Here is a 22,354-nt window from a genome sequence, read left to right as displayed (position 1 = left end):
ACTGTGGTGCTTCTTCTTTTGGTAGTAAGAAACTCAAAACATTTATGACAGACAGGGCAAAATATGAGTCAAAATCAGGGATGTCCTGAAAAGTCAGGAACAGCTGAGAGACGTGGGGGTAGGGAGTGTTATTATTATTTAAGTAATGTTTTCTACTGTTTCCCTTCTTTTTTGCTTTTTACAATTCTACATGACTAACTATAAGCAAGGTGCACAGTGACTATGTGGGTCAGTGGTAGGGCTTCTGCCTCACAGCTGCAGGGACATAGCTTCTTGGGGCTCTAGATTGTTTCTAGGATGTAGAATGGACTGATCATTTGTAGCCTAGCCACTGCAAATTCTATAGCCCATTCCCCAAATTCCACAGGCAGACTAGTCCTGAGATGAATTTACAGTCACTAATCCATTCATTTATGTTGTTTGAAGGGGTTAACAAGCTATTTTGTTTAACATATAGGTCTAATCCAGAGGAGAGGAATTCTTTAAGAGTGGTACAGTATCTATGCTGCCAGGAGGCTCTGTTTATCCTACAGTGTAACTTTTGATTTTATGAGTGGATGTTCATGGTGTTACTAGTTTTGTAAATGTGTAGGAGATCACTCATGACTGGGTAGTTTGAGGTTTTTCAGGTAGGCAGAGGCTACCTCTTCAGAGTCTGTATTAGGAGGAGAAGAGAGATAATGCTTTCAGGTGATCTGTGTAGCTCATTAGCTACTGGAAATCATGCTCTTGATTTTTATGATGAGAAAGTGTTGGGGGGGTTTAAGCTGGATCAAGAATGTGGACAAATAAATACTAAAGGAATCATGATATTCCATTATAGTCTAAACTGGGAAGAATAGAGTGGAATAACTTCCTTGCATCTATATACATTTGATGATGAGCTGGGCTAGGAAGAAGGATTTTCTGAGCACAATAGATATATGGTGGTCAAAGGAGAGCTCATTGTCTACAAATGTGTCCAAGTAGCTAATGGCCATGTCAGCTTAGATGGGGGTGTAGTTTATTTGTTATGGGCATGGCTGTTTGTGTTTCCTAAAGGACATAGTACTACATTTTGTAACATTTAGATTTCGGTCATGATCCTGGCACCACAGGTTTGTACATGCGAGGTCCACCTGGAGGATCTGACAGCCCTGTAGAGAACTGATGATAGCTCCAAGTTTGCAATAATCTGCAAGCTTTGTTATCAACAAATACACATCAGTATTAACCTCAGAAAAGTAGCTACCAAACAGAAGCAACCCTAGAACCAATTCCAGGGGAACCCCACTAATAAGAAGCCAATGTATCCCCAGTCCCGATTGTCAGTTAGACAGTTGGTATATCCAGTGGATTGCCAGGTTTACATTTAATTTGATTAGTTTGTTAGTAATTGTAGAATGTGGAATAGAACTAAAGGCTTTGCTCTTATTCAATGTGCCTCAGTGATGTTTTCAATGAAATCCACGAAGTTCAATAGGTAGGATCTTCCTGTGCTGGGAGATGATCACAGGTATTTGCTACACCTCCATCACAAAACCATTTTGAAGTTCTAACATTGAACAGATTTAGTAGCAAGTTATTGACACTGTCTCATAATAACAAAGAAACAGCCAGGCATATTACTTAGATGCATGGACCAGAAATGGTACGTGGGGTGGATACATATATGATGGCGTGTGGGAGGAAGTTTTGGAGGGGTATGAAGGTAAAATTTGAGCTATGTTTATCTGCTAGTATGTTTGCATTGTCCTCAGGGGTTGATTGGATATTAACGTTGTTAATCAGTTTCTTGCAATGTTGAGTATTGTTTTTAAGGTATCTAACATTGTTGAAAAGGGTTTTATGCTTCAAGCTTTACAGAAATAGATGTAAAGTCTGGGGAGTTGTCCTGACCTGCAGCCATTGTCTGTATGGACTTTACATGTTCGGCCTGTATTTGTTTCATTTTTTTCTAGGAAGTCTGGTTTCTGCTTAGAATTATGCTGACGAATACAATAAATATTCCATTTATGTTTGATGCAGAGGCAGAAAGTGCCACTGGTGATGCAAATTCAGGAGCAGGCTAGGGCAGCTGTTAAGGTCAGTCAAGAGAATACAGAATGAAGTAACTGATGGTTAGCTAACCTATCCAGAAAAGAGAGAGGGAGTGAATTAGACAAGGATCATTACCTGTCTTCTCTAAAGGGAGTGGCAAAGATTACCATCAACAGGTAGGAGGTTGTATGCATTAAGTATGAAGAAGTCAATGCATGTATCACTATCTCTTTTAAGAACTTGACTGACCACCACAAAAATGATGGCTTTTAGTTCCTGATCTGTAACTTTATAGAGTATTTCTCATTCTCAAGCGTTTAATGGAATGGAGGTGGGAATGTGATTCAATGTCTTGGTTCAGTTTGGACTGGAGGCATTAAAAATATATATATATATTTTACATCTTCTCTTTCGCTTTTGACCTGTATTTGGGTCCAAAAAGGGCCAGTTTACATACTCTGTCATCAAATAAATTAATCCATCATAAATGTATGTTTATAATTCATCTTTATAACTGGAAACAATTCTGACAGAGTATTCAAAATAGTATAAATAAAATTCAAAGACCTCCCCAGGATTTACTAATCTTCCATATAAGACTACATTAGTCTTACACGGAAACGCCAGTCTAAGACTATGATGGCAGCGCACCATGCATATTAATGAGGACGCGCTGCTTCAACTCTAAAGCATACACGGAGCATGGACGAGTGTAGGGTACGTGTCGGACTACTGAGCAGTCCAAAAATCCACACCCCTGCAATTGTGAAACTCGGAAAATGTCTAGTTACATGAGCGAGTCCGCTCACATGTACACATTCTAACACAACACTCCCCATATATTAAACCCCGTACAAATATAAATAGTAAAAGGAAATGTTTTTTTTTTTTATTTCTGATATAGCTGCCCGTATTTGTACGTTTTTGCGCGGGTTTGCCCATTGCTTAGCTACAGTTAGCAGTTTAGACACCAAAGAGGATAATAAGAAAAATATATGCAAATTAAGCAAAGGAGCGATAGCATTGTGGTTAGAGCCTTCGCAAAAAGAGGAGGCATTCCCTGTTCACGTCCCACCACTACACGTTCCATTTTCTGTTGGAAATCTGTATACAAAAATATTTCCTGACATTTATTATTTAAAGTTTTGTAAAAAGCATTGAAATGTTAAATGTAGTAGTGAATGAATTATATATGTATAGGAAGGTGAAATGGTTATGCATACTGATGCATGAGTAACTTATTTTAAGCAATGTAAAGCACTGCTAAGCATATTTTTCCAGTATTGAGCATATTTATATATAATTGCTCGTAGCTGAGCACTGCGTTAACTAGCGCAATGTCTTTGCGTGGAGCTGCGCATCACGTCAACTAGCACAACCAGAACATGTTTGCGTGTAGCTGCATACTGCGCTAACCAGTGGAACATCGGGCAATGTCAGACAACGTCGAGCAACACTGGGCAAAGTTGAGCAAAGTCGGCTAAACACGGCCACACCTCGTTTACTGAACCTTAACCATTCAGGTCTGGCCAGTAGGAAAATAAAAAGCAGTGACAGGGCTCAAACTCGAGATACTGTGCACTATAGTCACAGTACATAACCACTAAGCCATGACAGCATTTCATAACCATGCATTTTCAACAGACACATATCTATCAAAGGAATGTTAAACATTGCTAACATCAGCTAAGTAGGTGTGCCTACAGCTGAGTTTTTTCAAAACTGGCCAATCACAAATACGTGCAGGAAATGAGGCATATTTAAGCTCCACAGGTGGTAATACTTGCCATAACTGGATGTAGCTCCCTTCTGCAGTCAGCATGGCCGGTGTTGGAGAAGGCACTTGATTTCGAGCGCAACATTGGGGCATTGAGGAGACCAAAGTAATTGTTTGGCTCCTTGTCCACAATCATGAAGAAAGACTCCTGCAGGGCCAGTACCAGGGCACCCAATACAAAACAGTGACCTGGAATGTCCCAGTACTGAGTAAGTAGCCATTGTATTAAGTAGTTAAGAATTGCTATGCTTATCTATACTATGGATAGGTATGTCTCAATATCACTGTATTTACTTTACAGCTGCAGGTTATGACTCAGCAAGCCCATGAAGATAGGCTGCAAAGGCTGCATCACCAGGCAAGTTAGTAATTATTCTGCATGTACTGTTATATAAAATAAATGAGGGAGCCTTCAAAAAAGTGTTTTAACCCAATAAATAAAGGTATAATTATTTAATAATTATTCTGCATGTACTGTTATATAAGATAAATGAGAGAGCCTTCAAAAAAGTGTTTTAACTCAATAAATAAAGGTGTAATAATTCTTTAATAAAGGTATAATTCCTGGAGTGCGTCTGTGTAATTTTCTTCGATATGTTGTTGTACTGTTGCATTTTAGAAATAGTACTGTTGTATTAAGCAGCGTTAACCCACACTTGGGTAGGCCCATATAAAGTGGACGAAGGGAGTGCCAGTAACTTTTATGCATATTTACAGCCCTCAGCTGTTGGTTCATGCCCAGCATGTACAGGTTAATCTGGCACATGAGTAGCTTGGTATTATGTTCCCCAGAAATATCAGTGTGCTGCCAGAAATGTAGGGAACTGTTCACATATAACGGATAATTTCACCTGAACATATCTAGATAATTATATGAAAGTAAAGCTGTCAGTGTACCATCTCAGCAGTAGTTTGTGTGAGCAACTCTCAAAATATCTAGCAGTAACATCTGCATTCTGGACAGTTTGTATGTCAGATACAGCTCATGTGTATAATGATCTAGCAAAATCCAATTGCACAATAGAAGGACATTGGGTAGTGTAATAATACATGTAAGGGACATATAACTGCAGTTAATAGGAATGTAGTGTAAATTAGAAGGATATATACATTGTTAATTGAGCTATCTTTTTTCACCCTACTGTATGTGCATAAAAAATGCAATTCCACACCTCAATGGGTATGACTAATCTCAAAACATTTGTTGGGACATATGTCCTATTGGTTTATAAATATTTGCATTTATTTCTACGCATGTGCCCTGTTCAAATACCACAATATTGGTAGCCTGTTGCCATCAATTAAACCTGCATGCTGTTGTAATGTCTACTATTGCTCTATATATGCATGTGTTATGCTTGCTTTTCAACTGTTAAAACTCTGGTGTGTTGGGTTAATGGGAATACTTCTGCATGCTGTTATAACTAACTGGGAATCCTGTTGACTGTTACTAACCCATATCTTTATTAAATTCTCCAAAACATAGTTCGTATGGGAAGGCTGGTCCCAGCGGACCCACCTGTCCCACCTCAGCTGGCCATGGCACCTGGCACCAGCAGGTCCGGTGCCCAGCCTGGGACCTCCTCCTTCGCTGGCCCTGTGCCTTCTTCGGGTGGAAGTGCTGCAGGGGATGGGGCTCACCCCCCATGTAAACGTGGGTGGAGGAGGGCCACCTATCACCTTCAAACAGTCCGGGCTGTGGTGCATCGAGAGATCAAGCATTCTGTTGAAGAACCTCTACGCCAGCTTGAGGCATGAGTGGTGCAACTCTTGGGTCAGCCTGCCCCTTCTACACAGCCCCCAGCACAGCCACCCTCTGGGCTGTGAAGGTGGAGTGGTGACTGCCCATGGGTGGGGATCTCAGTTCCACTGTTGCAATCTGTGGTCTCATGAGCTTGCGATTTCCAAACATCCCTCCTCGTCAATGGTGTTCACCCACCACATGTGTCATATTCCACCCCTGTATGCATCTTGTTTGTCTTGTCTGTTTACCTCCCCAACCTACCTCCCCAAATATACCTACTTTCCCTACCCCACATTCAACTCTCACCTGAAAAAAAAGGGGGGGCAATCTGCTCCCAAAAAAAAAATTACGCCCCATACATAGCTGCTTATTTTGCACACATGTCCCCTGGACACAAAATGTAATTTAATTGGCATCATACTTTGTTGTCCTCACCCCTCTCTTAGGGGTTGAAGGTTTAATTTCTACCTCCAAATTTATTCCATATGCACAGCTGTTGCTGTTAAAGAAATGGGCAGCTATGGACCATCCCTACACCCGTCCTGCACATCCGAGCTATTTTCCCTACTGTTTTTCTCTCTTTGTGCCCCTTTTTCACCACTTTCCTATCTTTTCTTTCAAAGAAATGAGCATGGGGGTTAGCAGGAGTAAGCACTATTAAGCAGTAGTTAGCGGGTTTGCACGAGTTTGCACTTGTTTGTTAGCTAAGCATTGCTAAGCATCATGCAAACCCGCTTACAACTGCTTAGAAGTGCTTTAGTCACTCTGTATGCGAGGGCCCTTGTTCTGCTCAGCAGCAAAATAAAACACCTCTGTCAGTCTCGAACCCCAGACCTTGTACATACTACACAAAGTACCACTAAGCCACGGTCGATATACAACAAGTTGGTGCTGAAATAAATATATCATGCATCAGAATGAGTGAACGTAAAGAGAGAATAGGAATGCCATACCACACAACTTGTTCTGTGGATCTTTACCGACAGTTGTCGTGGGATTACATTACATGACTGTGATAAGAGAAGCAGCCATTCTAGCAGGAAATAATGTTACAGCATCACTTTACAACCCCAATCACAATGATGTGTTCAGACAAGGAGTCCACTCCATGCAGTCTGCCTGGTTCCAGTTGTAAGTATGTTTTATTATTTTTTAGAGAATGAGCAAACTTTACATCAGCACCCTGACTGGAAAAAAAATGTTCTCCAGCAGGGTATTAATGAAGAAGTAATTCCTGCTGAAAAATGAGTTTACCACTTCATGGCAGCATATCAAGCTACCATGGAGCTCAGGCAGAAAAAACAAATGGCTGCCTGCATTTTACACGTGCTAAGCAGTGCTTCTGCTGTTTACTGAGTGTAAAATGTAAAAAAAAGAGTGAAAAGAAAATTAAAAAAAGTGTGTGTGTGTGTGTGTGTGTGTGTGTGTGTGTGTGTGTGTGTGTGTGTGTGTGTGTGTGTGTATTTATGTCTGTGTGTGTATGTGTGTGCATGTGAGTGAAAGCAAGATCGAGTGAGCTGTTATTTTACACTTGCTAAACAGTCTTCTGCTATTTACTGAATGTAAAAAAATATAAATAAATAAACAGAAAATAATGTGTATGTGTGTACATGTATGTGTATGAGTGCATTTGTCTGCATGTGAGTGAATGCATGCATAAAAGCAGAAGAGACTGTGTATGTATATGTATGTGTGAAAAAGTAGAAGAGGCTGTGTATGTGTGTATGACAGAGTGAACAGTGAAATCAATCAAACTGTTATTTTACTCTAGTTAAGCAGCACTTTTGCTGTTTAGCGAATGTAAAGTAAAAAAGAAAAAAAAATTGAGAAAAAAAAGGTGTGTGTGTGTGTGTGTGTGTGTGTGTGTGTGTGTGTGTGTGTGTGTGTGTGTGTGTGTGTGTGTGTGTGTGCAATTGTATGTGTGTATGAATGCAGAAGAGACTGTGTGGGTGAGAGAGTGTGAAGAGTGAGAAATCCCTGGCAGCAGCATCAGCAGTAAAGAGGTCGCATACTTCTCGACATACCTCTCTGTTGTACAGAGTTTTGCTGAATCTTCACATTTTTCCTCATAGTTTTGGTATGGTCCTCATAACATTTTGATTTTCTGGTAAAATGCTGGCAAAGCATTAAACACTGAGGTCAGAAAATGACAGGCATTTGAATTTCATGCTAATGCAAAACATGTTATTCTATCAACTTTCTATGATTATAAAAACAATATTTAAAAATTGTGCCTATTTTTTGGGCCTTTGTTCCCCCATTACTTATGGCTTTGTCCAGATTTCTTGTTCTAAGAGGTCGAGAGATATGCCTCTTGACCTCTTACCTCAACATATGTTTTTATATATTTTTTATGTAAAATACTTCCTCTGACACCATTAACATGAATTAAAGCAAGTTTGAAACAATAGGTGGAGGAACTATTTTACATCAACAATATATAAAAAATAATATAGCACTTGTAGATCAATATGTATCTATGTATACCTTTAAGAAGCTTTCTAGGGGCTTACAGAAATGTATAAATACTGAGCATGTGTGAGCCTGACTGTCACTTTGTAGTAAGTTGTTGAGATGTATGCATGTATGTCTGTGTAGTCTGTCAGTTAATCAGTTCATTTATATTTTGTACTGCTGCTATATATGCTGATGTGTTTCTACATAATGAAGCATATAAATGAACTACCCCACCTGTTCAACTTCACTTGTGAAACAAGGTGAGTGACATGGTGTCAGAATGGGATCCAGATTCAGGACCAAGAGGCACCCAGTTAATGGTGGAGGAATATAGAGGAATGGATCATCCCTACTGCAGGTATAACTCGCAAAACAGGTCAGAAACATATTTCAGGTATTAAAGCTTACTTAAATAATTTCTTATTCATAAAATCTAAAATGAAGCACTCAGAATGCTCTAAATGGTTTCTAGTTAAATGAAATGTCTGAAACTGCGACATATTAATAAAAATATTTGAATAACTATGGAAGATGTGTGAAACAATGTCTGAATCACATAAAATGAATAAAATAAAGGAAACAACTGCATTTTTTCTCTATGAGCTACTGTTTTGCATTAATTAAAGCTATTCAAGATATCGGAAGTGTATGAAGTGCCCGCATCTTTGTGTAGTATTACAGTACAGTTATTTTGCAAAAATACTGCCATTTCAAAGCATATTTTGCAAAGTACAGTGTTCCAAAGAACTTATTGTGCATTTAAATATTATTACAAGTACTGGATGTGTGTGCATGTTCAAATATAATTGCAAGGGCCATATTTACAGTGTGTCTGAGCATACTTTGTTGGGATGGTAGACGGATTTCGAATACCAGGTCCCCATGTCTTTGATAATAATATTGCAGAGAATTGGAGAGTGTTTGAGCAAGAGTATGATATTTTCATACAAACTGCATTTTCTGATAAAGATGACCATACAAAGGCATTTATTCTACTTAATTTAGCTGGTTCAGAAGCTATAGAAAGAGAGCATTCATTTGTGTATGCACCTGCTGTATTTGCAGGGGAGGGGTAACCCACCATATAGTGATACTGACTGAGTCAAGAGAAGACCCCAAGTGCTTAAAATGTAAATTTAGAGAAATGTGTACCCCCCCCCCAAACAAATATTACAATGGAAAGGCATTTGTTTTACACAAGAGATCAAAAGCCTGGTGAAACTTTTGTAGCATATACAACTGACTTGAGGAACAAAGCTAAAACATGCAGATTTGGTGATTTAGGGTATGAGTTGATAAAAGACAGACTTGTGTGTGGTATTAAAGATGATGTTGTGAGAAAGATTTTGCTTTGTGACAGTGATTTAACTTTGAATAAGGCCATTAAGATTTGTCAGGTATATATAGCTTACAGAAAAGCACACAAATATGCTTACAAATGAGAAATGCATGCTCCCAGTATCTTCGAAAGCTAATGTTGATGATATGCAGCAAGTGGTTAAAAGAAACAGGCCCAAGCACATGGCAGCAACTGTGACCCCTGCAACACTCACTGGTAAACCCTGTACCTTCCTAGAAAATTCTAGAGTGCACATAGTTCCAGTGAAGCACAAGGGTAAGTCAGCAAACTCAAAGCATATACCCTCACCTAGCCTCATAGTCAACTGCCATAATTGTGGTAGCAATCATGTGTCTAAAAGAGAAAAGTCTTTGCATTTGGTCAGCAATGCCACATATGTAAAAAGTGGAATCATTTTCAAAGATTTTGTTAATCAAAAGGGGTTCATTCTTTTATTAAAAGGGAACATTCCAAGAGACAAGTTGATCAGTGTGACCCTACTTCTTATGTTGATGGTATGCCTGTGCTTAATGAAACAGTCAATGCAGTAGATTTATGGGCAAATAATGAAGTATTTTATACTGTTCAGATAAATGGAAGACCCACAGAGCTCAAAATTGACACAGGTTCAAAGTGCAATGTTATGTCTGCTGAAACATTTGCTGGAGTATGTGCTGGTGATAAGCTTGATTTGTCAAACTGTGCGAAGCTTGTTGCTTATGGTGGTGAAAAATTTCAAACTGAAGGTTCATTAGTGCTTTCATGTTACTCTGCTGGGAACAGTTATGACATTCAATTTTATGTGGTCAGAAGGCATGTACAGTCATTATTAGCCTTTAGAGAGAGTGTGAAAATGGGACTGCTTTTATTTATTAAGGAAGTCCATCATGTTAGTTTGAAAGACCACTATTCTAATTTCGCCCAGTCTATTTTCTCTACCTATGCTGAAGACAAACTAAGCAAACTCCTAGTTGTGTACTAGAAGTAGTTAGACCCAGAGGTCAGTCCAGCTGTCAGGCCAGCCTTGAAAGCTCCTGTACCTATGAAGAACAGAGTCAAAACTGAGCTAGATAAAATGGTGCAGCAAGCAAGGTGTGATTTATCCAGTTGATGAACCTACTGAATGGGTATCTTCCATGGACATAGCTCATAAGAAAAGCTCAGATTATATCAGAATATGTATGATCCAAGAGATTTGAACAAAACACTAAAAAGGCCTCATCATCCAATGCATACAGTCGAAGAAGTTGCAGCTCTTATGCCAAATGCCACTGTTTTTTTTTTCTGTTTTGGATGCAAAGAGTTCCTTTTGGCAAACTTTGCTTAACTGAAAATATTCATTGATAACTACTTTCAGTACTCCTTTTGGCAGGTGCAGATTTTTGAGAATAGTATTTTGGGATAAATTCTTCTAGTGAAGTCTTCCAGTGTGCATGTTCTATTATAGCAGATGATATTCTAGTAGGAGGTCATGGTGAAGCCGAGCATGACAAAAATCTCGAGAAATTTCTGGAAAAAGTACTTGAAGTGAATCTTAAGTTGAATCCTCAGAAGTGCAAATTTAGGCTATGAGAAGTTCCGTATGTTAGTCCTTTGTTTACCAGTTCAGGTTTATGACCAGATCCTTCCAAGCAAACAACAATTCTCAAGATGCCATCTCCAGACAATGTTCAAGCCCTACGTTTTCTTGGCATGGTTAACTATTCAGGCAAGTTCATTCCAGACTTGAGCCAACTATTAGCACTGCTTAGAGAGTTGACATGCAAAGATGTATCCTGGTCATGGTTAGAGCAATACCAGAGAGCACTTGATTACCTGAAACAGAGAATTACCAGTCCACCAACTCTCAGATATTATGATGTTCACAACTCAGTTACTCTTTCATGTGATGCTTCGAAGTTTGATCTTGGTGCAGTCATTCTTCAAGAGGGTAGACCAATAGCCTATGAATCCAGAACTCTGACCCAACCTGAGATGAAGTATGCTCAGCTAGAGGAAGAACTCTTGGCAATTGTGTTTACATGTTTGAAGTTCCATGATTATATTTATGGCAAACCTATTCAAATCGAAACTGACCACTAACCTCTAGTTACTATTTTGAGAAAGCCTCTGCATACAGCTCCTGCCAGATTGCAACGCATGATATTGAAATTGCAAAAGTATAATTTCAATTTTGTTTACACAAAAGGCAAACTTGTTTATCTTGCTGATACTTAATCCAGATCACCCAGAAATACCACTGAACAGCATGAGACTTTATACAGATCATCCAGAAATACGACTGAACAGCATGAAAATGCGAAACTTGATTTTGAAGATATGAAAGTGAGAAATTTTTCTTCCACACACCTTGATGAGTTTATAAGTCATACAGCCACAGATCCAGTTCTTCAGAAGCTCAACCACTTTATCAGTCAAGGATGGCTGTCAAAGCAATCCTGCTTACCTCATGACCTGCAACCTTATTTTCCTTACAGAGATGAGATTTTGTCTAACGATGGTATGATCATGAAAGGTCCAAAAGTGATTGCTCCAAAGTCCTTGCAACAACAGTATATTACTATTTTGCATTGTGGCCACCCAGGAACTGATTCTACCAAAAGAAGGATGAGAGGACTAGTATTTTGGCCTCTATGTCACAGGATATTGAGAGAGTATGTTCATCTTGTTCTGTATGTAATAGTACAAAGCCACACCCACAGGAAGAACCACTTCAGCGAAACCAGATTCCTGAACTATGTAGGTCAACAGTAGCTACAGACATTTTTGAGTGGAATGGTCAGCATTACTTGGTGTTAGAAGACTTATTCAAATTGGTTCGCAATTGATCTACTTCCTAATCTAGCGTCCAGTACAGTCATTACTAAGATAAAGCATCATTTTGCAGTCCATGGTAGTCCACACAAAGTTATTTATGACAATAGTACACAGTTTACAAGTCAGCAGTTCAAAAGATTTGCTGAAGAGTGGGAATTTACTCACGTTACAAGTAGCCCTGAGTATCCACAGTCTAATGGTTTGGCAGAATGTGCAAGTCAGAGTGCAAAACAAGTACTAGAGAAGTCAAAATGAGACAATAGCAATGCTTTATGAATCTTTTGAATCTCAGAAATGTCTCTTGCGATAAACATCTTGGTACACCTGCATACAGACTTCTGTTGAGACAAACCAACCAGAACCACACTATCAATCGGTAGTAAATTATTGGTTCCATGTGTTAAGAACAATAAATCAGTGAAAGCCATCTGTTAAAGAAGCACTTATTCCAGAAGTCCTATTATGACAAGTCCAGCAAACTGCTCAATCCATTATGAGAAGGGGAGGTAGTGAGGATGCAGACAACAAAAGATTTTGATCGAATTGGAGGCATGAAGAGTCTTTGTCCAGAGCCAAGATCGTACATTGAGGAATTGCAAGGAGCAGAATTTAGACAGAATCAGGAACATATAGTCCCAGTGTCCGAGCCTGAGTTGCAGTATCATACCTGCCAGAAAGACTAGATTTCGGGTCTATATTACATAGTTGAAGTTTAATAACTTCGAATATGGAATGTCCGAACCATCCTGTTTAAAGTTAAAAAACTTTGATTATGAATAAAAAAAAGAAAAGAAAAGAAAACAAACTAAACTGTTGTAAGCAGGGGGGCAAGCCCCCCTGCACCCCCCACACCCCCACTATTTAAATATACCAACTCCAGGATCACACCACATTGAACAAAACAGAAACCTCCCCTTACAGAGATTCTCCTTCAAATGCTTGAACTTCTGCAAATTCAAAATTATGGTCTCGACCATATGAGGTTTGAACTTGCAGAAGTTCGACTATCTGATAGGAACCCTATATTTCAGAGTGAGTTATCTAGCTTTCCAGTTCCAAAAGACGTTCCAGTAAATATCCCTGTTCCTGAGAAGAATTCCGAAACTCCTGAAGCAAGCTGTTCACCAATGACTGTTGCTAAACCCAGTTCTGACTGCTATAGCACTAGATCAGGTTGCATTTAAAGACCATGTTCCAGATACACTGCACTTGGATATGAACATTGTGTTAATTTCTTATTGTCTGTACAATTGCATGTTTCTTTTTTCAAATGCCATTATATCATGGGCAATTGTTTTTTTTAAATGCTTTTTTCTTTTGAAATTTTGAAATCCTGTGAATCTTCATAGCACATTAAATATGCAATTTTTCATAATTTTTAAAACAAAATGTTTTAGAATGTGTACAAACTGCTATAAGTCAAAAACTAAATACTGTATGTAAATGTAGCTAGCTTTTTTTTTCCATTGTTAAAAAAATATGTATGTATGTATATTTGTTACTATGTATTCCAAAGTGTATTATCTCAACATAACTGACTGATAGACTACTTGCTCTCTGCATCTGGAGCTTTTCTCCCCGGGCCCCTGCTGAAAAAGGACTCTTTCCCGGTAAACAAATGTAAAATAAAATAAAATAAATAAATAATTCATTAAAGATGGTGGATGTAGATCAATATGTATGTGATCCTTTAAGAAGCTTTCTAGGGGCTTGCACAAGTGTATAAACAAAGACATTGGCAACATTCAAACACTGGACCCCACCCAGGATGGTTTTGTAAAGGGCTGATCTTGTCTCCTCAACCTGATTGACTTCTTCAAATCAGTCTCCAGAGCCGTGGACAAGGGTAAGGTGGTCCACACAGCCTATCTGGACCTCACCAAGGCCTTCGACACCAAACCCCACTCTGGAATCATAGATAAACTTACTAAGCTGAGCATTAATCCTTACGTTACTCAATGGCCAACTGGCTTACTGATAGAACCCACACTGTAAAAGTAGCCGACTCAAAATCCAGCTCCAGACAAGTGACAAGTGGAGTACCTCAGCGTTCAGTCCTGGGACCGTTCTTGTTTGGCATCTACGTCTCTGAAGTACAGGCCAGCAATAAGGGACTCTGTCTAACAAAGTTTGCAGATGACTGCAAACTGGGAGCCATTATGGAATCCCCAAATGATGTGGATATTCTACAAAAGGGCCTTACAGAAGCAGATGCCTGGTACCAGAGCCATGGGCTCAAGCTCAATGCCAAGAAATGTATAGTTATCCCCTTTGGGAAAAAACATGCACCCATGAATTACCACATAAGTGGCAGTAAACTAAACACCAAAAGTATGATAAGGAATTTAGGGACACAGGTGGACAGTGGTCTCACCTTCGATAACCACATAGCCAAAACAGTCAGGAAATCATTCTATGTGGCACACCTCATCACTAAGGGCTTTTGTCCAGAAAAAAGGAGGTCATTGCCCCACTGTACTCATCCCTCATTAGACTCACTATAGACTATATCGTCCCATTTGGTATGTACCTCACAAGACATTTTCAACAACTGGAAAGGCCAAAGAAATACCTCACTAAAAGAATCACAGGCCTAAAGCAGATGCCCTATGCTGACCGTCTAAAAAAACTCCAGCTATACTCTGTCGCATATTGCCTAATCAGAGGCGATCTCTGCTTAACATACAAGGCCATGTCAAACCCAGTACTGTTGGACATGCTACACTTAAAGAAATCCCAGTCCCTCAGAGCCACACGCTCCAGGGATCTAAACCTGGTCATCACAATGAACAAAACATGCTGGAGGGATAGGTTCCTGACTCAGAGGCTCCCCATACTTTGGGATAGACTGCCCATACATGTCAAGCTGAGCACCTCTTTGGCCCTCTTCAGAAGGAACCTTGACGATTGGACGGGAGATAGGAAATTCACCCCAGGATCATGTCAGTCGCCATGCTACACAGGGGACCAGGGAAGTAAATATTCTGGGAAGAAATAGCCAGGGAATTGTTATGGCTAGGCTTGTATAGGTCCTAGGGCTGATAGCCTAGTACCAACCTATGAACCTGTGAACCTATAAATACTAAGCACGTATAAGATTGAATGTCATAGGTTCATACTAGGCTATCTGCCCGAGGGCATTTACAAGCCTAGCCCATAGTTTTGTGGCTTACGCCACCCCTTTAGTATGGGGAACTATACCCATTATTTTGCTGTGCCTCTGTTGAGCAGTGACACTGAGGTAATCCCTGGGGTATATCTGCGATCTCCCATCCATTGGTCAAGATTTCTCTTGAACAAGGCCAGCGAGGTGCTCTGCCTCACATATACCGGGATTTTATTCCACAGCATAGGGAGTCTTTGGGTGATGAATCTATCCCTCCAGCGCGTCCTATTAATAGCCGTGTCGAGGTTTAAGTCTCCTGCCCTTGTGGCTCTGACGGATCTAGATTTTTGAGGTGAAGCATATTCATCAAATCTGGGTTTGACATGGCCTTGTATGTTAGGCAAAGGTCACCTCTGAGCAAGTGGCGACTGAATAGAGCTGGAGTTCTTTCAGTCGGGCAGCATAGGACAGATGTTTGAGACCCTTTATCCTTTTGGTGAGGAACTTTGTGGCCTCTCCAGCTGCTGCAAGTGTCGGGTCAGATACATTCCGAATGGGGCATTGTACTCAATCATTGGTCTGATGAGTGATGAGTATAGGGAGACTATGACCTCCCTTGATCTAGATGAGAATCCCTTCATGATAAGGTGGGCAATGTAGAAGGTCTTCCTAACTACTTTAGCTACATGGGTGTCGAATGACAGACTACTATCAACCTGGGTCCCCAGGTCCCTGATAACTTCTTCTATGCTCAGTGGATTGCCACCTATTTGGTAGTTAGGGTTAACCTTGTTTTTCCCGAAGGGTATGACTATGCATTTTTTGGCATTTAACTTTAGGCCATGGCTCTGGCACCAGTTATCCGTTTCTGTGAGACCCTTCTGAAGGATATCTGTGTCAGATGTGTTTTCTACTATGGCGCAGTTTGCAGTCATCTGCAAACTTTGTCAGCCATAACCCTCCTGTGTTTGCTTGTACTGGAAAAGTAGATGCCAAACAAGAGTGGGCCCAGGACTGAGCCCTGTGGTACACCACTTGTGACAGGCTTTGAGTCTGACATGGCGCCAGCAACTCTGACCCTGTGGGTTCTGTCACTCAGCCAGTTTGCAACCCATCTTGTGATGTATGGGTTAACATTTAAGCTGATGAGTTTTTCAATGATACCCGAGTGGGGTATTGTATCAAGGCCTTCGCCAGATCGAGGTAGGCTGTATGGACTGCCTTTCCTCATCAATGGCTTTGGTGACTGTTTCAAAAAGTCAACCAAGTTTAGAAGGCATGATCTGCCTTTGACAAAGCCAAACTGGGATGGATCCAAAGTCTGCAAATTCCCTATGTCTTTATTTATGAGGTCCATTATGATCCTCTCCATGGCTTTGCAGATAAGGCTTGTCAAGCTAATGGGCCGGTAATTTCCAGGGTCGGTGGAGGCACCGCCTTTGTGAAGTGGGACCACAGTTGCAGTGCGCCACTCCCTGGGTACGTATCCAGAGGTAAGACTATGATTAAACAGCTGTCCTAGCTGTGGGTTTAATTCCTCATTGAGTTCGTGGAGCACACAGCCGGGGACACCATCAGGTCCCATGGATGCTGTGTTTTTGCTTTGGAGAGAGCAGTTCTCACTTGGGCGTTGGAGATGTTTGGGGCTGCAATCGCTTGGTATAGATATCTCTCCTTTGGGGAGGAGAGAAGTTTGCACTGAACCTGTCAGCCAGTATGTTGGCAATGTCTGTAGGATCAGTAATCTTCACATCATTTTGAACTAGTTCTGAGCATATCTGGGAGGTTCCTCCCAGGTTTCTAACATAGCTAAAGAAGGCCTTATGATTGTCTTTTGAGTCTTTAGCTATTTTTCTCTCAAAATTTGCTTTGGATGATTTTATGAGAGCTCTTAGTTTTTACTTATAGTGATCAAGGGTGTCTTACCTTTTAAGGATTTTGCTCTATCTTGTAGTAGCTTCCTCCTTTGTTGTAGAGTTTGTTTATGGCTGGGGTCCACCAGACTGGACGCTTGCCTTTGGTACAAAGAGTCTTTGTTTTGCTTGGGATTGCCTTATCCATGCAGTCCTGCAGGTGCTGGTAGAAGGCATTTGTAAGTGATTCAGTGGCTTGAGTACTGTTTTCCGCCGCTCGGGGCCTTAAAGGAGACCACACTAGTCTTTAGAAGTGTGAAGTCGGCTTCGAGAAGTTCTTTACTGTGGTCTTTTTATTTCAGGTGGGGGTGGGATGAGGACCTCCAGCGAGATTAGTTTGTGATCTGATCTCACCAGTGAGGGTATACTTCGGTGTTGAACATTGTGCTCCCATGTTCGTGATGATGAGATCAAGTATGTTTTCTCCTCTTGTGGGGATGGTGACTAGTTGTTCCATGGCATTTGAGTTTATGAATTCCAGGAACTTTAGGGCTAGGGTGTTTGGGCTTGAGTAGTGTTCCCAGTCTATATTAGGGTAATTGAAGTCACCTAGTATGATGGTGTTTGGTGATACATTTATCCCTCTAGTGTTTTCAGGAAGGCCATGTGAGGTTCCTGAGTTTGTGAGGGTGGCCTGTAACATGCTACAATTTGCAGAGCAGTCTTGCCTATGGTTAATTGCACCTGGATGGTCTCCGATGCATCGTGCGTTGCCACCAGTCTTGAGGTGTGGGTGTCTTTGATGAATATGGATACCCCCCCTCCTTTCTTGGTATTGTCCGGATTTTGGGGCCGGAACGCATGATAAGAGGTAAAACCTGATAGTGCTGGGGTGCTCTCAGGAGCCTTGAACCAGGTTTCTGTCACTGCACAGACATCGATGTTCTCCATACTGAGAAGGGCCTCGAGTGCGTGCATTTTGAGATTTAGACTTCTGGCATTGAGCAGCATTACCCTTAGTTTTTTTTTTCCTTTTTTGTGTTCTAGGGTGGTAGGTTTAGAATTTGAGCCTTGCCTAAAAAGGCACTATGGGGTGGCAAGAGCCTTTGCCAATATCCGGAATCCCAGGGTGACAGGTGCAAGCCGTCCTTGAAGCAGCGTGGCTTGTCCAGCATGTCATCCCAGGCAGACAGACATTGGATCCCCTTTGAATGACACCAGAGTTTAAGCCAATTGTTAAAGCTGATCATCTTATCTCTGTATTGTGGCATCATTCTTGGTGAAGGTAGGATACTGCTCAAGGTCAGGGTCATACCTGCCTGGGGTACGTAATCAGAGAGCTCCTCAATGTCTCTTTTCATGTAGTCCAAGGAGGTACGCCTCAGGTTGTTTACACCAGCGTGGACAATGACTGAGTCGTATTTGTACCTGCTGTTGAGAGACCTGAGTGCTTGCGTTATGTGGCGGATTCTAGCACCGACAGGCAGCTTACTGTGACCTTCTCCTTACTCAGTCTGGTGAGCGGACGCCAGTGTGTCTGACTATGGAGTCACCAATGACTAGTGTGTCTGGCATTGTGTTTGGCCTTAAGGGCTGTGACTGTTTGACACTCTGACTGTGAGGTCTATGTGTTGCAGGTGTTGTGTTCTGAGGTGGTGGTTGTTTGGGTGTCTGCTTTGGTGGCCTCTGCTGTTTTGGTAGATTTTGATCAGAGCCGCCGAGTATGTCTTTGTGTGTTTATGTGTATGATTTGAGGTTGTGATGGTACTATGTGAGACTGGGTCTATAGTGTGTGTGGTAACCTTCTCCTCCTGACTGGTCTTGCCAGTCCTATGTTGAGAGAGCTCAGCCTCCAGTTTGGCCGATAGTTGCATCTCTCGCATGTATTTGTGTTTTGTGGGAGGAGGAGAGGGTTGTCTGTGTACATGAGGCAACTGTAACATTGCCTCAATATTCCCAGGTTCACCAGCTGAGCAGGAGAGGACACTAGCAACTGATCCCTCGACATGCTAGAAGGACTAGACAAAAACTTTAAAAGAGATTCCGGGATGTGGGTGACCGAGAAATGGGGTTTTGCCTTTTGTGGTGCTATCTATAAGAGTGCCGTATCAAGGTAATAAGTACTGAAGGAGCAAGTGCTAGGTTTAACAGATAGAGAAAAGTCTACTTGGAGTCAAGTAGAGATGATCTTTTAGGTATTAGAGAAAGTGCTAGTAACAGGGATGCTTAAAGGTAAGATTGAAAAGAATGCACTCTGCAGTGTGCACTGGAGAAGTTAGATATGAAAGTAGGTAACTTGAGTTTTACCTGTTTAAAAGTTAAGGTTTAGTGGAGAGTTACTATTTTAAAACAGCAAGATGGACTGAAAGGGTGGTTACTTTTGTATTTTGGTACTATGAAATACTGTAGGATGGCCAATAAATTTAAATAACTGAAGGTGGGATTTCAAAAGTGATGGTTTTGTGATTACTCACATAAGCCAGTGAAAGTAGAGAGAAATGAGATATATGGTCAGATTAACATAAGAGGCGGGCAACTAGAAAGACAGTGGTATTTAACAAGACAACTTAAATGGGTGGGAGGGAGGGAAAACTTCTGCTTGACTCAGAACAGAGAGAGCTGTGGTCTCTTTTGAAGTTTTAATATGCTGTTTAAAACAGAATGCAAGCAAAACACAAGATAAAGAAAACAAACTACAGTATTCAAAATATAAAAAGGCAATACAGTAATACAAAAATAAAAGCAAACTAACCTTTCCTTCACAGCAAAGTGTAGCTGAGTCTGGATGAGCCTTTCTGGTAAAGCTCTGAAATGTTTTAGTTTACTCCTTAAATAGAAATTTTAGTTCCTAGCTCCACCCCCTCTGTTAACAAGTGAATAACCATAACTGACCTCTTCTGTCTTATGAATGAGTCCTTAATTAATCAGTTCTTATTTCTGCCTGACTCAGAACAGAGAGAGCTGTGGTCTCTTTTGAAGTTTTAATATGCTGTTTAAAACAGAATGCAAGCAAAACACAAGATAAAGAAAACAAACTACAGTATTCAAAATATAGAAAGGCAATACAGTAATACAAAAATAACAGCAAACTAACCTTTCCTTCACAGCAAAGTGTAGCAGAGTCTGGATGAGCCTTTCTGGTAAAGCTCTGAAATGTTTTAGTTTACTCCTTAAATAGAAATTTTAGTTCCTAGCTCCACCCCTCTGTTAACAAGTGATTAACCTTAACTGACCTCTTCTGTCTTATGAATGAGTCCTTAATTAATCAGTTCTTATTTCTGCTTGACTCAGAACAGAGAGAGCTGTGGTCTCTTTTGAAGTTTTAATATGCTGTTTAAAACAGAATGCAAGCAAAACACAAGATAAAGAAAACAAACTACAGTATTCAAAATATAGAAAGGCAATACAGAAATACATAAATAACAGCAAACTAACCTTTCCTTCACAGCAAAGTGTAGCAGAGTCTGGATGAGCCTTTCTGGTAAAGCTCTGAAATGTTTTAGTTTACTCCTTAAATAGAAATTTTAGTTCCTAGCTCCACCCCTCTGTTAACAAGTGATTAACCTTAACTGACCTCTTCTGTCTTATGAATGAGTCCTTAATTAATCAGTTCTTATTTCTGCTTGACTCAGAACAGAGAGAGCTGTGGTCTCTTGAAGTTTTAATATGCTGTTTAAAACAGAATGCAAGCAAAACACAAGATAAAGAAAACAAACTACAGTATTCAAAATATAGAAAGGCAATACAGAAATACAAAAAATAACAGCAAACTAACCTTTCCTTCACAGCAAAGTGTAGCAGAGTCTGGATGAGCCTTTCTGGTAAAGCTCTGAAATGTTTTAGTTTACTTCTTAAATAGAAATTTTAGTTCCTAGCTCCACCCCCTCTTAACAAGTGATTAACCTTAACTGACCTCTTCTGTCTTATGAATGAGTCCTTAATTAATCAGTTCTTATTTCTGCCTGACTCCAGAACAGAGAGCTGTGGTCTCTTTTGAAGTTTTAATATGCTGTTTAAAACAGAATGCAAGCAAAACACAAGATAAAGAAAACAAACTACAGTATTCAAAATATAGAAAGGCAATACAGAAATACAAAAAATAACAGCAAACTAACCTTTCCTTCACAGCAAAGTGTAGCAGAGTCTGGATGAGCCTTTCTGGTAAAGCTCTGAAATGTTTTAGTTTACTCCTTAAATAGAAATTTTAGTTCCTAGCTCCACCCCTCTGTTAACAAGTGATTAACCTTAACTGACCTCTTCTGTCTTATGAATGAGTCCTTAATTAATCAGTTCTTATTTCTGCTTGACTCAGAACAGAGAGAGCTGTGGTCTCTTTTGAAGTTTTAATATGCTGTTTAAAACAGAATGCAAGCAAAACACAAGATAAAGAAAACAAACTACAGTATTCAAAATATAGAAAGGCAATACAGAAATACAAAAAATAACAGCAAACTAACCTTTCCTTCACAGCAAAGTGTAGCAGAGTCTGGATGAGCCTTTCTGGTAAAGCTCTGAAATGTTTTAGTTTACTCCTTAAATAGAAATTTTAGTTCCTAGCTCCACCCCCTCTGTTAACAAGTGATTAACCTTAACTGACCTCTTCTGTCATTTTGCACATTTGCACAGACATTGCACATACACATTATTATGAAGCCTCATGATACTGTAACTGATGTGTCATTTTGTAGTAAGCTGTTGAGATGTAAGCATGTATGTCTGTGTAGTCTGTCAGTTAATCAGTTTGTTTATATTTTGTACTGCTGCTATCCATCCTGATATTTCTATGTAATAAAGTAAATAAACAAATTACCCACCTGTTCATCTTCACTTGTGAAACAAGACAAGCGACAGTACTTAAAAAAAAAGCAAGTAAGTAAAACACAACAATTTTACAGACAGCTCATTCTCTAAGAGCAATAATGTCCTCCAGGTGTATGTTAATGTGCAATTAGCACCATTCCAGGGGTGTAGAGCCTCAGTGCTGTCCTGGACGGGCATTAATTACACATTACCACACACTCTGCCAGGCATTATTGCTTGTGTAACTTATTCATCTACTAATTCATTAACATTACTGTCCTACAAGAGTCTGCAGCAACAAGCTCTTTAAAAAAGTCAGCATTTTGACAAAGGAACAATGCCATTATTATATGTCAATCAAATTTCTCTGATACAAGCTACCAGTTAAAATTACAGTCTGAGCCTAGACAGACATTGCACATACACATTATTATGAAGCCTC

Source organism: Protopterus annectens, chromosome 4.part0 (assembly GCF_019279795.1).
Source record: "Protopterus annectens isolate FY-2018-M chromosome 4.part0, PAN1.0, whole genome shotgun sequence".
NCBI lineage: Eukaryota > Metazoa > Chordata > Ceratodontiformes > Protopteridae > Protopterus > Protopterus annectens.
The sequence above is the reverse complement of the archived record's forward strand: the minus strand, read 5'-3'. Positions refer to the sequence as shown.